This window comes from Otolemur garnettii, unplaced genomic scaffold (genome assembly GCF_000181295.1).
Source record: "Otolemur garnettii isolate 467f Iridium unplaced genomic scaffold, OtoGar3 scaffold00028, whole genome shotgun sequence".
Classification (NCBI taxonomy): Eukaryota; Metazoa; Chordata; class Mammalia; order Primates; family Galagidae; genus Otolemur; species Otolemur garnettii.
In genome coordinates, this window is record NW_003852423.1 from 4944380 (window position 1) to 4961871 (window position 17492).

The 17492-nt window shown below is 43.2% G+C and overlaps 1 non-coding gene across 1 annotated transcript; it reads right to left on the reverse strand.

The window, feature by feature from the left end:
* Positions 1–5088: 5088 nt before the first annotated feature.
* LOC111724908 lies at positions 5089–5229 on the reverse strand. Its single transcript, XR_002773119.1, has one exon. It is a non-coding gene; the product is annotated as a U4 spliceosomal RNA (small nuclear RNA).
* Positions 5230–17492: the final 12263 nt, after the last annotated feature.

The following is a 17492-nucleotide window of genomic DNA, read 5'->3' on the forward strand; positions in this document are numbered from 1 at the left end:
AAGAACTCCATTGCTCCCCGGCATTTCTCACCCATCCACAGCCAAGCAGAATCATGTGACCAGTCCTAGCCGCAGAAGGATGGGTGGAAATGATGTCCATCACTTCCAGCTGAAGCAGTGAGAAGCCCATGTATGATTCTCTCATCTCTCTCTCTTTCTCAGCCTCTCCCTGGCCCACGGGACTGAGAAGTCTACATTTTTTCAGATAGTACAATTCCTAAGATGGTGAAACCTCATTCACCCTGGGTCCCTGAGTGACTTTGTGGAGTAGAGCATCTGTCTCCCCCTCAATCCCCCCATATCCTTATGCCCCCTTAATAAACAGATAGTGTGAATAAAACATACTCTTTGATGTGTGAAGGGGTTTCTAGGTTACTGTCTCCACTCAGTGTAATGTAGCCCCCCTCACTAGTGGCCAGGGCGTTGTGCGGCAGTAAAACGTCATAGAGAAGAGTGTGAGTTCTGCAGGCACACTGCCTCAGTTTGGAACTGAGCTCCATTACGCTTAGCTTTGTGGTCTCCTGCGGTAAATGGTGCAGAGAATACCCCCTCCAGGCGCTTACAGTTCACTTCCCCATTTGTGACATGGAGATAATTTCTCAGAGGATTGTTATGCATTTTAAGTTAGCCAATAGATATAAAACTTTTAAGCCTTACATATAATAAGTGTTATGGGCCAAATTGTGCACCCCCTCAAATTTCTATGTTGAGGTCCTGACCCCTAACACTCAGACTGTGACTGTGTTTGGAGATGGGGGCCTTTAAAGAGATAATGAAGGTTAGATGAGGTCATGTGGATGGGCCCTAATATGACTGGCGTCCTTATCAGAAGAGGGGAATAGGGCACACACAGAGGAAAGATCATGGGACACAGGGAGAGGGTAACCACGTATAAGCTGAGACCTCAGAAGAAGTCAACTCTGTTGATGCCTTGATCTTAGATCTCCAGGCTCCAGAAAGATGAGAAAGCACGTTTCTGTTGTTGAAGCCACCTAGCATCTGTGGTATTTTGTTATAGCAGCCCAGCAAGGGAATCTAGTAGTAAGCACCCATAAATACTAGCTTCTAATCAGTAAATGGCCCGGCACCTGGTAGATACTCAATAAATATCTGTTTCCTTTAGTCATTTCCCTGGACCAGTGATTCTCAGCCTTGGCTGCACATTAAAATAACCTGGAGTGATCTGAAAAGGTACCAAGCCTAAGCTGCACCCTGAGAGGTCTCAGAACCCACAAGGTAGGGCTAACGCGTTTAGCCGCAGTTGAGAACCGCTCCTCCAAACTTGGCAGCCACCTGCTGCTTGTCTGCTTAAGCTTTCCCAAACCTGGTTAGGTAACAACAAGAACACGATGTGGGATTTCCTGTGGGCCAATATCCTGTGCCACCTCCAGAAGGATGACATTCAAGCCACAAAGAGAAAACCAGCCCTGCACTACCTGGACCTGCCAACCTGGCTGACAGTGTGCATTTTTTACTCAAGCCACAGAATGGAACAGCTGACCTGCTGCAGCATTTAGGAAGAAATAGGCTCAGAGTTTTGATACCTGAGACACCCAGAACTTCATTTGTGTCCTGTTTTAGTCAGCTTGAGTTGTAAGAAACAGAAGCTTGTTTGTGTGAGCCCAGATAAAGAGGATGGGCCGGAAGGATGCAACAGGCAAGCTCACAGAAATCAAAGACCAGAAGCCAAGCCCAGCAGGACACAGAAGATTACCTGCAGGCAGTCGGGAACTGAGATGGCTTCCTCCTTCTCCCAGACTCCACACCACCTCCCTCACCTGCACTCCTGGGATCTAATCAACATTCTCTCTCTCAACTTGCTTCCTCCGACAAGAACACCATTCTTGACTCTGCATCAGGACTCCTTGCCTCAAATTCCTGCCACAAATGCATGGCCGTGTATTACTTTGTTCAAATTTGTTCACTCAAACTTGATCATCCTTGCTTGTTTATTGGAGCTGGAACATCCCAATCATAGGTATTTACTCAACCAATAAAGTGGCTGGCCTCAGGTCATGAGTTCACTCCTGTTCTCATCAGTGTGGATGAGGAAGAAAGGCCATAACATGGAACCAAGTGTTAAATTGGAAGTTTCAACCAGGACACCAAAGTATTATGGATACTGGATGTCAAATTGAGTTGTAAACCAGCCATGCAGATACAGTCATGTGCTGCCTAAATATGGGATATGCTCTGGGAAATGGGTTGTCAGGCAATTTTGTCATTGTCAAAGATCATAGAGTGTATTTACACAAACCTAGACAGTATAGCCTACACCACACCTAGATGGTACAGCCTATGGCTCCTAGGCTACAGATCTTTAAAGCATGTTACTGTACTGAATGCTATAGGCAACTGTAACAAAATGGTAAGTGTTTGTGTATCTAAAAGTAAAAAAGGTACAGTAAAAACATGCTGTTATAATCTTATGAGACCACCATCCCTGGCATATGATTCATCACTGACCTAAACATTCTTATGGGCACATGGCTATATTTCAAACAGGTGTTTGAGCACCCGTAAGATTACTCTCAGACTTATATTGAGGAGGACAAAGGGTAAAGAACAGATTTTTTAATTATTAAAATATTTTTATTGTTTTAATTATTAAATTAAAAAAATTATTTCTTTGGAACTCCACCAAAAAACTCTTAGAACTGATATATAAACTCAGTAGAGATCTTGAATAACATCAATATACAAAAATCCGTAACACTGCTATACATGAAAAATGAGCTAACTGAAAACGAAAATCAAGAAGGTAACCTCATTGACAATAGCTACAAAAAATTAAAATAACTAAGAATAAATATAACCAAGGAGGTTGAAGAACTCTACATGGAAAACTAAAAGACTCAGAAAAAAAGAAATTGAAGAGGATATAAACAAACAGGAAAACACCCCATACTCCTGCCTTAGAAGAATAATAGTGTCATAATGGCCATACGACCCAATGCAAATTACAGATTCAAAACCATCCCTATCAAAATACCAATGACATTCTTCACAGAAATAGAAAAATTCCTATAATTTGTATGGAACCATTAAGACCCCAAATAATCAAATCTATCCCGAGCAAAAAGAATAAAGCTGGGAGCATTATATATAGTATTTTCAGACTCAAAAATATACTAAAAAGCCACAGTAACCAAAACATCATGGTACTTACATAAAAATAGATTTATAGATTAATGGAGCAGAATAGAGACCCCAGAAATTAATTCACATATGTGCAGCCAGTTGATTTTTTGACAAAGATTCCAAGAACAGTCCTCGGGAAAAGGACAGTCTCTTCAGTCAATGGTGCCGGGAGAACTGGATACTCAGTGCAGAAGAATGACACCAGACCACACCTCTCATTCTATGTAAAAATCAACTCAAAATGTATCAAAGACCTAAATAGGCAACCTGAAACTATAAAACTACTGGCTGATAACATAGGGAAAATACTTCAGGACATTGGTCTAGAAAAAGATTTTTATGAGTAAGATCTCAAAAACACAGACAACAAAAATCAGAATAAACAAATGGGATTATATAAAACTAAAAAGCTTTAGCACAGCAAAGGAAACAATAACACAGTGAAAAGACAACCTAAAAAATGAGAGAAAATATTTGCAAACCATTCAACCAATAAGAAATTAAAATCCAGAGTATGCAAGGAACACAAACATCTCAGTAGAAAAAAACAAAAATGATTAAAAAATGAGCAAATAATATGAACAGACATTTCTCAAAGGAAGACATATATATGGCCAAAAGTTATATTTAAAAAATGCTTAACGTCACTATCCTCAGGGAAATGCAGTTCAAAACCACATTAAGTTTTATCTTACTCTAGCTAAGACAGTCATTATAAAGAATTTTTAAAAAACCAATGGTTGTGGGCAGTGCCTGTGGCTCAAAGGAGTAGGGCGCCGGCCCCATATGCTAGAGGTGGCAGGTTCAAACCCAGCCCTGGCCAAAAACTGCAAAAAACAACAACAATGACAAAAAAACCAATGGTTGTAAGGATGTGGAGAAAACAGTCCCACTACAGGGCATTCATCTACAGGAAAGGAAATCATTCTATTGAAGATAGATATATATGAAAATATTCCATATATATAGATATAATGGAATATTTTTCACCCATAAAAAAGAATGAAATCCTGTTATTCACAGCAACATGGATAGAACTGGAGGACATTATATTAAGCGAAATAAGCCAGGAACAGAAAGTTAAACACTGCACATTCTCATTCATATGTGAAAGCTAAAAACAAAGTTGATCTCACAGCAGTCAAAAGTAGAGCAGAGGATGCTAGAGGCTGGTGAGGCGAGGGGGAAAGGGGCCACGGGAAAAGATTTGTTAAAGGACACAAAATTACAACTAGATGGGAGAAGCAAATTCTACTGTTCTATACCACTATAGGATGAGTATGGTTTCAACTAGCTAGAAGGAGGAGGTGAATATTCCCAATGCAAAGTTTGAGATGATGGATATGCTTATTACCCTGATCTTATCACTATACATTCATTATACGTACTGAAACATCACTAGGTACCCATGAATATGTATAATTAAAAAAAATTAAACATATAAAAAATAGTTAAAAACTAAAAAAATATATGTTTATTTGGAAAGAGCCAATCTCCCTTCATCAACTCTGAACCCCCAGAATTAACAGTCTCTCCTCAGAAAGATCAATGTGTTCCTTATAGGGACCCACAAGAATGGTATCTGATCATATCTGAAAAAGCTTACGTGGCTGGTGGCAACCGAGTGGACAACTGCATCTAGGAAGTGACTTTCTATCGGCCCCTCAAGGTGCATTAATCCTGGGAGTCAGAAGTGGAAACTGTGAGAGAAAAGTCAGCTTGGAGATTGTGCCCAGGGAAAGGAGACTCCAGAGGAGGAGGTTGGGGGTGCAATATCAGGGGCAGACGTGGAGGGGGATCAGGAGAAGCCAGCCAAAGGAGAGGTGCTGTGGTGGTCAGGGAGGTTGTATTCAGAAAGGCCAGTGGGGGAGTCTCAGCAGAATCCAGGAAAGCGCCTGCAAGACAAAGGTCTACAGCAGTGATTTTTTTGTCTTTTTAAAAATTCAGTCTCCATAGAGACTGTCAAAAATTGCCAATGCTGACTATATTTCAAGTTGTCATGGTGGGGTATTGAAAAAAGTTTTCAATTAGCAATAATCGCACTTTGGATAAACTTCATTGGCTAAGATACTGCCACTGCATAAAGCTAAAGCAGTGATTTTCAACCAGTGTACCATTAAATTATTTAAAGATCATTAATTAATTTTTTTCTTTTTTTGCAGTTTTTGGCCGGGGCGGGTTTGAACCTGCCACCTCTTGTATATGGGGCCGATGCCCTACTCCTTTGAGCCACAGGCACTGCCCCTACTTAAATTATTTTTGAAAGAAGTTCAAAGCACAGTAAATATATTCTTCTTTTTACTTTTTTAGATCAACATAATTTAAGTTGCTGTGGAAGTTCAGCTACAGGTTCAAGTGTGCTGTGAGATAAAAAAGGGTGACAAACACTGGTCTAGGGGGTGGGATGCCATCTTATGATACCACCAATCATGTATGAACTCACTATCCTCCAACCTTCCTTTTGTTTCAGCCTAAAGGTCCAGAAGATCCAGTCAGTAGAAACATCAGATACTGTAAGAAAGAAACCACCAACCCTTGCTCCTTCTGGAGTCACTGAGGGAGTGGAAGAAATCCATGTTCAAATTGAGACTGCTTGTGTCAAACTAATGAGAAGAATTTTATCTGACAGTGACCAGAAAGTCTGTGATATTGCTCTGAGTTTTCATCTGGGAATAGGGGAAAAACAACCATATTGAAAAGGTTTGAAGGGACAGTGGGGAACAAAAATAAAAGTGTCTTTATGGTTCCATCCCTTGAGTCCTGTTGGCCCAACTGACCAGTTGTATACAGATAGGATTAGGGAATAAGGGTAAGACTAATTAAGATATGGGAAGAAGTTTCTGTGAAAGTTAGGGTATCAAATCCATTTGGAAGATCCTAAATCATCTCCCAAATCCTTGTGGATATTCCATAGGCTTCGGTTTCTCCAGAGACAAGGCCTCCTTCGGCAGGTGGCTCTGGGAGGTTGTGGTTCAGCTAGGTATCAGTTCACTCGTTAACATGCCAGGTCCACCAGCACTGGGCAGCACCTGCCCTCTGAACTGACTGGCCTAACACTGTCTAGTGACGTGATTATAGGATGATCTTCCTAGAATGGTTACTCCGGTGGGCAGGGCGACTAGACACACTCATCCGTGGCCCACTCACAAATGAATCTTAGAATTCTAAGCTTCTATCTGTTTCTATCCAGTAATCTTCAAGTGCGGTCAGCTGAACTGTGCACACCCCACAATTCAGGGGTGGGGCAAGACTCCTGTTGAATGGGGCATTCCTCCCTATATCTCATGGGTTAGAAGGGAATGGAGGCAGTGAGGGGCCACATGACATTTCATTTCTAAGTTTGCTAATTAAACAGTGACAGCGTTATCTTCTGCTAGAGTCCTGGCAATAAGGTTGGTGTTGCAGAGCCCACAAAGATAAGACCATTTCTCCCCATAAAGCATTTACCTTATGATAAAGAAGGCAAGTGGACCATCCCATTCCAACAGGGAGGAAAGGCAGGAGGTACGAGGATGGTAGGGCTAACTCTCCAGGAAGCTGTGACATTTGAGCTGGTCTTGAATGGGAACCATCTTGATAAGAAGAGATAATGAAGGGGGAGGGGAGAAAGAAAGCCATTCCAAGCCCAGGGGACTCCCCCTCCTGTACCCTCTACCCTGCACTGCTTGGCCTACCATGGGAGCTGTGCCTTCATGCTAAGATTGAGGAGATAAAATTAGTGCTGTCTTCTGTGCAAAGTCTGGCCTATTTGGGGTTCTGTAGAGCTCTGTAAATGGAAGTTGGCAAGTACAAGGCATGTTCTGGACAATCAGTTAACATGAAATGGCTTGAGGGGCAGACATCTGGCGGGAATCTCTATTTTTCTCTCCTTAAGCTGCTGTTGTACATGGATTCTTGATTTGGGTCCATAGATGGGTAGTGGAGGGTCACGAATTTTTGTAAATGAATGCATATTTTTATATTTTGGCAAATTTTTCTAGGATACTGGGCCAGAGATTTCACCAAATTATCAAAGAGATCCATCACCAAGGAAGGTTGAAATTACCTACCTACCTAAAAGAAAGAAGATTAATGTGTCAAATTAGGTTGGCACAATAAAATAATTAAAACAAGGTGGGGGGAGCTAGGTCCTTTTTGACTTAGGAATGTCATAGCCTCTGAATATTTCCTTCCAGTGTATGACCAGGACACTAAACTCAGGACCTCTGGTCTGTCTATGAAAGATGGAACTCTTGACTAAAAGCAGGGATGAGAATGGGGAAAATAAACAAGAATAGTTTTCTGATATCAGCTTTGTCATTGCTAAACTTGAGTTTTGTTTTGTTTTTTTTTTTTTTTTTAATTTTACTTCCTAATGATAGGGGGCAGGGTAGTCTGAACCAGTGGCAGGAGGCCAAAGTCTCACCATCCCCAGGCTGTCTTCCTCTGCCCTTGCTGACTGCATCCACCAGGGAAGAGTCTGCTTTGTTCTAAGGCAGGGATGACAGGAAGATTTCAACTCCCACACAACTCTGATCTGTTTTTAGTGCTTGCCTGTAGTGCTGTGTAAAGAAGGATGTTAGACTAAGACTGGGCTCAGAGGGAGATTTTTGCTTCTCTGCTTTATTTTGCTTTGTTCTTTCTGAAAGACTCCAACTAAAACCCAAGCCTTTTCTTAATCACTCATGATTCTCTTCTTTATGTGAATAAGGATTGATTGGTGAGAATAGCAGGGTCTCCCACACAAGGCCCTAAGAGCAAAGCCCAGGCAACCTGGGCTCTGGCAAAAAGGAGCGGAGAGGGGATGCGGGGGAAGGCGAGAGGGAAGAGGGGCAGGATGCACCTGGGAATGCTCTGGGAGGGACAGCGTTGAACACCCGTCCTTGCCAATCATCACGTACAATAGGAAAAATATTAGGAGCTAAAGATTTGAGCTTTCTACAGGCACAGGACTGGTAGACTCTCTCTCCATAACAATTCTTTGCTGCCCAAAACCTCACCATGAATCACTTCTGTAGCAAACAGCTCTGGAAAGAATGGTCACATGCTCAACATAGAAATAGCTGCTCAGAGGACGCTGGGATTTCTACATATTAGAACCACAGGAAGCTTGTGGAAGAGCCCCATGTAGCTTAACTCAGGGGTTCTTAACCTTGGCTGTACACTGAAGCTCCCTAGGGAGTTTTTAAAAAAATATTGGTGCCTGGATTCCCCATTTTCCTCCCTCCACTCCTTTGAGTTTCTAATTTAAAGGGACTGGGGTATATATAGCCTGGGCTCTTCAACAATAATTCTAATGTGCAACCAAGGCTGAGAACACTGCTTAGGAAGAATTTTGGAAACAGAGATTCTGATCCAGGAGGTCTGAGGTGGGGGCCTAGGAATCTGTATCGAGAAAGCCTTCCCCAAATGGGTATCTCTACATAGTCCAAAACAATAACACGGATTTAATTTGTCAGTTCAGGAAAAATTGATCAATCTGATCTTCTAACACTGTGTAGATAGTGTTAGATTTGGCTGATTTGTTGAGTTTTCCCCTTTTTGAATAATTACTTTGATATTCTATTGAAAGAACTGTCCCACATTATTAGTCGGGCATTTTGTTTGAATCGACTGCTTCATCCATCAGTGCCAACCATGTGCTCATCCTGTGTTCCTGGGCCCATCACAATGCCTGGTACGCAGAGGCGATCAGACACTAAGTAAAGCAAAATCAGTAGTTACTTGGGGATCTTAAAAAAAAAAAAAATGAATAGGTCCCATCTTAGACCAGATACATTTTACATACTTGGTATTGGGCCCAGGCAGTAGACCTATCAGCTAAGGATGAATGGACAAGGTTTTAGACAAAATAACCAAGCCGGTATGTGTTTTGGGTGAGAATGTGTATACTCCCCCCAGTCTCTCCCTGGTACCACTCTCTTCCTCTGCAGGAGATGGGGAGACGCCTCTGGCAGCCTGGCAGATGGGGCGATACATAAGCCACTCTCTCCTTATCGTCCCTTCCTAATCTAATCTCCTAAATGAACATGTCACATCTGGGGAGTTTCAGTGTTTGGAAATTTGTAGCTCTCTGAAAAATCCTTCCTTAGTTGACCAGGGAGTTCTCAAAAAGACAATTCAGCCTCTCATTAGCATGTCTAGGCCAAGGTAAGTAGTACCCTGGGGAAAGTGAGCCTGGTGGATCTTCTAAAACAATAGTGGCAGCTGGTAACACCCAACTCACCCTCAGCTAATTTGGCTGTGGGGGATGGGCCAACAGCAGAATAATTCATGGTCAGCCCCTGCTCATGGGGCTGCATAAGCCACTCTGAGCTTTGAGATGGGCAGTGTGGGGGCCCAGGCCACCACACATTGGAGCACTCCCTCCACAGTCCTGTGGATGTTTATTTTGGGCCTTGGTGTTCCCAGATGCCTCCTGCAGATGTTCCTGTGGGGTCTGGTCATGGTGACATTAATGAGAAAGCAACACCTTATCCCATAACCTTTAATCCACTGGAAACATTTTAGATACAAATTCAATGCTTAAAGGTTTTGCTTTATACAAAATTGAGTGTAATTTTTTTTTTTTTTTTTTTTGGTTTTCTATAAATTCTTCCTAAAGAAATTGGTCATTTACATTTAGGACAAATCTCCATTGTGAGACAAGGCCCTCCCTACCCACAGGAGATGTCACCATAGCGCCCCTGACTCTCTTCTCCCAGGCAGGGCTGACACAGGAGGAGCAGCACCTGATGTCCCTGTAGGAAAACAATTCTGGACCACTGGTCAATAGATGCAGCCCCGTGAGCTAAATAAACCTCTTTTCCTCATAAATGTCCAGTTTCAGGTATCCATTTATAATAACAGAAAATGGACAAGACAGATGGATTTTTACTCAGTGACATGAACAGATAATCACTTACTCTCAAAAACTCACAAACTAGCAACCCTAAACAGCTAAGGTGATAAGGCACGAGCCGAGAGAATCTGCAGTCAGAAGAATGAGGATGGGGCCAGGTTGTATCCATCTTGTGACAAAGCCTGATACAGAGTTCTCCCCAGCAGCAGCCCCAGCCCAGGCAGAATGCCCTGGTCCTTCCCCTGTCTACTGTGCATACATCTCTTTCTTGCCTTAAGTCACCAATATGAAAAGTGTTCCCTTCTCTCTTCTTGACACAGAGGAAGGGACACAACCAACCATAGCCCTGGTAGATAAAGTCTTTTAGGACAGGCACTGTGCAGAGAAGGGGAGGGCAGGGGACGGGGTCAAGGAAGGGCAGATGCTGCTGCCTAGATGGAGGGAAACCAAGGGACTGGCCTGGAAAGACCATCTTGTCTACACTCTGTTTATTCTCCATCTCTCCCTCTACCCACCATCAAGTGCTCCATGTGAGGAAAACTTGGTTCATGACCAAGTGTCTCTGACTTTGTTCAATAACAGGGAACCCGCCCCCTTTTATGACATATGCACCAGCCATGACTGTGCATCCTCACCCCCCCTCCACCCTCTGCCCAGCGCTGCCAGGTGACTTGCCCTTCAGACGTATCTGGCCCAGAGGCAGGTGACACAGCTATGGCCAAGATGCTGAAAGGTCATTTTATTCTAGTTATAATTAATGCAGTCCAAAGAATAATCTTCTGTGTAGCAAACTTCTGTACAATAAATCTAAAACCATCAGTTTAAAAGGATATACATATATGTTTTATATCTCAAAGTCCCAAGTAGAAAAATTAGTAAAGGACACAAAGGACAAGTAATAAAAGAAATATAAACGACTGGAAGCCTTAGAAGCTTCAACATTTCCTGGACCGAGAGAACTGTGCATCAGAATGTCGAGAGTAGCCAGCAAACAGATAGTACTCAATGTTGGGTAGAAAATGGGGCAACGAGCCCTGCCCATCACTATTGGTGGTGATGTAAATTGCTATGATCTGACCTTTCTGGAGGAGAATCTAGCCATAGGCAGCAAAATCTGAAAAAGGCATTCCCTGACACAGCAACTTCACTTCCAGGGACTTATTCTTAAGAAATAATTGGACAGAGGGTAAATGGTGGGACCACACCTATGGAGCATATTGTAAGGGTACAAGTCAAATCTACCAAGTATAGAACATAAATGTCTTAACACAACAATGAAGTAAATGAGGTGAAAGCTATAGTAATTAGTTTCATGTAACCATTCCAAATTGTATAAAAAATCAACACATTGTAACCCACATATGCATAATGCATTCATGATCTATGTATATATGACTTAATAAAAGGGAAAAGAAAAGAAATAATTGGCGGACTTCACTAGGACATTTGCACAAGGATTATAAAGAAAACAAGCCAAACCTCCACCACAGAAACTTGGTGGCTAACGCATCCCATGGGATGTTCTTTGGCCACCAAAAATAGTGTATAGCAGTATTTATTGACATGGAAGGGAAGCTGCAGCACAAAAAGTACAAAAGAGGCTCAGCGCCTGTGACTCAAGTGGCTAAGGCGCCAGCCACACACACCTGAGCTGGCAGGTTTGAATCCAGCCTGGGCCTGCCAAAAAACAATGACGGCTGCAGCCAAAAAATAGCCGGGCATTGTGGGGGGTGCCTGTGATCCCAGCTACTCAGGAGGTGGAGGCAGGAAAATAGCTTGAGCCCAGGATTTAGAGGTTTCTGTGAGCTGTGATGCCACAGCACTCTATCCAGGGTGATAGCTTGAGGCTCTGTCTTAAAAAAAAGAAAGACAAGTACAAAAGCTGGACAGACTACAAAGGCGTGCAGTGTATAATACCATTTTTTGTAGATGATATCTGTGTTTATACATAAAAAGTCTAGAGATGCATATATCTGTGTGTATATATATATTCTGCAGGGTGGCCATAAAGTTCACGTACAATTTAAAATTGCCCGCAAACTTTATGGCTGCTCTATATATCAAAAATAAATCATTTTTGATTTCCTCTAGATTGTAGGATTTTGTTTTTCACGTTTTCGTATCTTTCTGTATTCTCTGAATTTTAAATAATGAACATGAGTGACTTTTTAAATCAGATAAAACCAGTAATGCTGAAAATGCTCTGAAAAGTGGAACGGCAGGCTCCCTGGGTTAATCTGAGTAGAAAGGAAACTCCTTTCTCCTCCCTCCCCCGCAGCCAATCCATCATGCCATCTCCAGATAGGATTATGCTTCCGCTCTCTCAGGCAGATGAACATCTATCCTATTTTTAAAGCCTGCCGAGAAAGAGGCTTGAAAATTTCCCTGGGCAATCCATTCCGGGGTTTATCAAATTCATCTGAGAAAGAAATGTCTCCTTATGTCTAATCTGAAACACCTGTGCTGAGATTTAAGCCACTGCTTTCCTCCCATAACTTACAGTGAAAATAGGACATAGAGACTGCCATTTGTCCTAATCAAGAGCAATTATTTTCCAGAATATCTGAAATTATATACATCCTGCAAGTTAAATCTATGTGCATGTGCACACACTCCTGTTCTCAGGACGCTACGAACTGGCAAGATCTCATAAGCAAATGTGAAATTCCAGGTCTGGGCCTTAGTAGACGGGGCCATGTAGAAAGCCCAACCCATCCGAGGCTGCGGCTCTGAAGCACTGAATTGCAGTCTGAGGTGTCTGTCTGGCCCTTTTTAGTGGAGTAACATCAGGCATGTATATTTGAGCAGAATGAAAGCTAGAGATGTTTCAGGAGGCTACCTCAGACCGTGCTGGTTGATGAGAAAGTACCACCACCCTTGAGCCTTGAGAAATTGACAGAGAACGCACTGCTGGTGCTGACAGCCTGGGGCAGGACACCCTGGGACAAGGGCCTGTCTCTCCATGCTCCCTAAGCACTCCTCTCCATCCCCTTCCTATTCTTCCCTCCCTCCATCCTTCAGACTTCTCTTCCTCCTCTCCCGCCCAACCTGCTGTCCTCACACCGTCACTAGCTGACATTTATTGTCCCTTAGCTATGTGCCAGACACTGTGATGAGAGCAGGGCAGGTTTTCATCTTATCCTCCCCACCACCCAGAGTGGAGACCTTCACCCACACACACAGAGGTCTTGTCTGGGAGCTTTTCCTCTACTTGCTGAGCACCGGGCGGCTTCCAGATGCAGTCCTTTGTAGCCAGAGGGCGATCTCCCTGTGTCTAGCAGGGCTGGTGGTGGGGGAACGTCATGTGCCAAGAGCCTACCCAGAGATGGAGGAGCTGAGCAGGGTAGACATGCGGAGAGACTGCAGGCTTTAGTGTGTGGAGCAAATGCTGTCAGATCTCCACCCATCTCCTCGGACAGTCATACATTAGAGATGACTTCTAACTGCCAGTGTCTACAGCTCTGTGCCCATGGGCTTTTGCTCCTCAAGTCGTGAGAGGCCACCCTGACCCTGGGAGCAGCCCTCTACCAGTGACTCTCGAGTGTTGATAGCTCCTCCAGCCCTTCAGTGGGATAATTCTGGGTGGTGGGTTTTTACAAGGTTTCCCTTGGGATTTGAGAGCATTTGCCCATAGCAATGTAAAAATGCCATCCCATAGCATCAGCCTATAGCTGATGTAAAAATGCCATCCCATAGCATCAGCCCATAGCATCAGATGTAAAAATGCCATCTCCTTTCCCGCATTGCTTGTCACTGCTGAAGCGACTACTTGCGTTTAAAACATTAAGGGAATCATTCTGGGAAAACCTAACTGAGACCCGTCTATGACAGGCTTGGTTTGAGTTTCGGCTGCCATGCCGTTGTCCCACATCACCTTTGATGAGCCTTAACTCCCTGAATGTGGGGGCGAGGTACTGCAGATGTGAGACTTCTTCTGCCCAAACTTCTTGGACAGGAGTAAGTAAATAGGCACTTAAGAAATGACCATTCTTGCTCTTTGTGTGGAGGTGGTGCTGTGGTTACATGGCGGATTTTGCTAGCCCTAAATAAAAACAACAACTATTTCCCTTCCTCAACTAACACGTCTGGAATCTTAACCCCAAAGGCTTGAAACTGGCTGTTTTCTAGTCTAGGGTCAGGAAAGTGAAACGTGAGCCCTGAGAGCAGGCGTAGTTCCTTAGAATTCAATTTCTATTCTGAAGAAATAATTGCAAGTAATTTTCAAAGAATGAGTTCTCTTAAAATGGTTATCCTCATTTGATACACATGTAGAGATGCTAATTCCTTCCTTGGGTAGGGTCCTTTAATGTCAAAACATTTCTGTCCGCTTTTATAAATACATTTGATTATCACGGCCAATGGCTATGTCAGGGTAGAACAGGTTATGCTCCATAACAAACAATCCCCCCAATCTCAGTGAATTGACACAGCCAATCTGTATTTTTACCTGCTCTGTCATGATTCAGCTGAGGGATCTATTCCACGCTGGCTTCCCTGCAGGGTTCGTGTTGACAGAACAGCTGTGACCTCACCACGGTTTTTCATCATGGCAGCCAGAAGGAGCACTATACAGTATTCACTTCTAGCAATGAAGTGTTGTGCTCAGAAGTAACATCCTGATTTCCTTTCATGATTCACTGGCAGAGGCTGCTCACAAGGTCAGGAATTTGGTCCTATCATAAATCTGAAAGGCAGATAGCATGAAATAGCTGATGTATAGAAAGTAATGACGACCGCCATATTAATTATGACAGCCATTGTTGTGGGAAACATGAGAAATGGCAAGTTTAGGACTTTCCTAGTTTCCCAGGGAGTCAGGGAAAAGCTAGAATTCTGGTGTGGGCTTTCTCCCTGAGACACCTAAAGGAGACAACTCCGTGAGGCAGAGTCCCAACCCACGCCTATTTCTCTCACAAACACAGCAAACTTGAACTGTCTTCATAATTGTTCTGCTCCATGGCAACCTCAAGGGCAAGGATTTATTGACTCACTGGGAGAATTTTGGGGTAGAGGCACAGGAGTAGGCTATGTAAATCTTAGAATCTTGAAGGCTCTCCCCAGTAATATCCTGTATCCTGGCTCATGTCAGCCTGCAAGAACCAATTGTGTGTATCTTTCCCCCCTCTCATTCAGTGATGCCACCTTGATGGCTTGAAGTCAGCCACGGCAGGAATAGAACCACAGAAATTGGAGAAGCTACAAATCAGGACTTTGTTCTCCCAGAGAGCTGAGTAAACGCATCCCAGCACATCATGGTTCTCAGTTCTTCACATACAGTTGGTTTTTCTTTCATGCTTTTGCATGCCCCATGGGCAGAACTGTATCCTGGAGGCCTTGAGAGCTGCTCTGAGGAGAAGGGCTCTGCCTATACTGTTTTGAGAGTCCCTTGTCTGGCACATACACATATGGCATTTACTATCTGTCTGGCATGTTCTAATCACCTACAAGTATCAACTCTCTAATCCTTAAATCAGCTGTGTGAGGAAGACACTGTTACTTAACAGATGAAGAAAATGAGGCACAGGGAAAGCAGGTAGCCTAGCCTAGGACACACAGCAAGTAAGAAACACAACGAGGATTTGAACCCAAGTCGTCCATCTCTAGCCTCTGTGCTTGTAACATCCCACCACACTCTACTGCCTCTCTCTCAGGGCCCTTAACAGGAAGATTTTGATGAATTAAAAAATAATGCTAGACTCTTTCACTAGCTTCATGCTCATTCACTGAACACTGGCAGTAAGCCGACCTCTGCGCTAAGTGATGAAAAGCATGAAAAGATGACCTTAACATGAGATACCATTATTGTGCTCTTCTAAAATAGGCACTATGGTGGGTGCTGAAAGGGCAGTCAAGATGGATAGTCAGGTATGGTGATGATAGAGATGACAACAGCCTCAGTCACCACTGTTTGAATGCTTAATAGGCACCACACATTGTGCTGGGCAGCATTGCATCGCAACCTCGCCACACTGTGCCCACAAATATTTTCATTGTGTACCCATTTTACAGTTGAGGAAACTGAGGCCTGGGGAGGTGTCAGAAACTACACACTATGTCAAAGGGTTCACAATGGAGGCTGCTTTGTCTACATTCCATGTGTAAGCCAGTAGAGTTGACCCTTTGAGGTCTTTCCCTGTCACCCTCAGACATACCTAAGCAGGTCCATCAATATTCTAGCTCAGTTCTGAAAGTTTGCTTTTTGGCCTTTAGGGCAGCTTTGATATTGTGTCTATACAGAGAGGGGAAGCCTAGAAAATCACAAGAAAAAATAATTTCCCCAAATGTTTTTATAAGAAACATGAATCATTAGCATTCTGAAGAAGATAAGTATAGATATCCCTACCAGTCTTTCAAGTTCAATACGTGTTGCCAGTGAGACCAGAAACCCATGACATGCTCAAGTAGGGAGCTCAAATCTAAAGTTTTGGACTCACAAGAATTTTGTTGAACCATAGATGGGACCTCTAGTGCATGTAGTCATGAGATCTTGCTCTGTCACCCAGGCTGGAGTGCAGTGATGTCAACATAGCTGGCTGTAGACTTGAACTCCTGGCTCAAGAGATCATCCTGCCTCAGCCTTCCAAGTAGCTGGGATTGCAGGTTCAGCGAGATGGAGGAAGATGCCACGTGTGCTTTCTTCATGGCTCTTCTTGCCTCGGATTCCAGCTTGGTTTCTGGTTTGGGGTGATAGTGTTCTCTCCTTGAATTAAAGAGACAGGGAATGAACGGGAAGTGATATAATAAATAACTAGATTGCACTTGAAAAAAAATGGCTTTCTAATTAGGACTGCCCTTGGGAACATCTTTAGTATGGATAAAACTTGGAACTTAGAATTATCAAAGTTAACTTTGAAATGAAATGTCACTACCAGTAGCCGGATAAAGTTTTAAGCAAATATGCTAGAAATAGTACATCTATTTGAATGTTTTTACCTTTAAAGATGTTACTATAGAAGGTTATTCTCTTATTGAACTAACAATATTACCACTTAAAAATATTAACTGTTGGGCAGCACCTGTGGCTCAGTGGGTAGGGCGCTGGCCCCACATACTGAGGGTGGCAGGTTCAAACCCGGCCCTGGCCGAACTGCAACAAAAAAATAGCTGGGCATTGTGGTGGGCACCTGTAGTCCCAGCTACTTGGGAGGCTGAGGCAAGAGAATCACCTAAGCCCAGGAGTTGGAGGTTACTGTGAGCTGTGACACCATGGCACTCTATTAAGGGTGATAAAGTGAGACCCTGTCTAAAAAAAAAAAAAAAAAGCCCAGCTATTTTCTGGTTTAATCTAGGAAACACATAGACAAGCGACCCAGTGTGTGTGCATGTAAGTGTGTCTGCACGTTTGTGCAAGGGGGTGTTACTGTGTGGTCCATATTTCTGGTTCAGTCAGTCACCTTACTATGCTTGGTTCCAAAAGACTTTATGCTTTTTCTAAAAATAAAATTCACCTGCTATAGGAGAACCAAAATAAAATGCAGGTTTTGCAAGGCAATTTCAAAAGGGTAGTTCCCTAAGCGGCTTGGGTGATAAC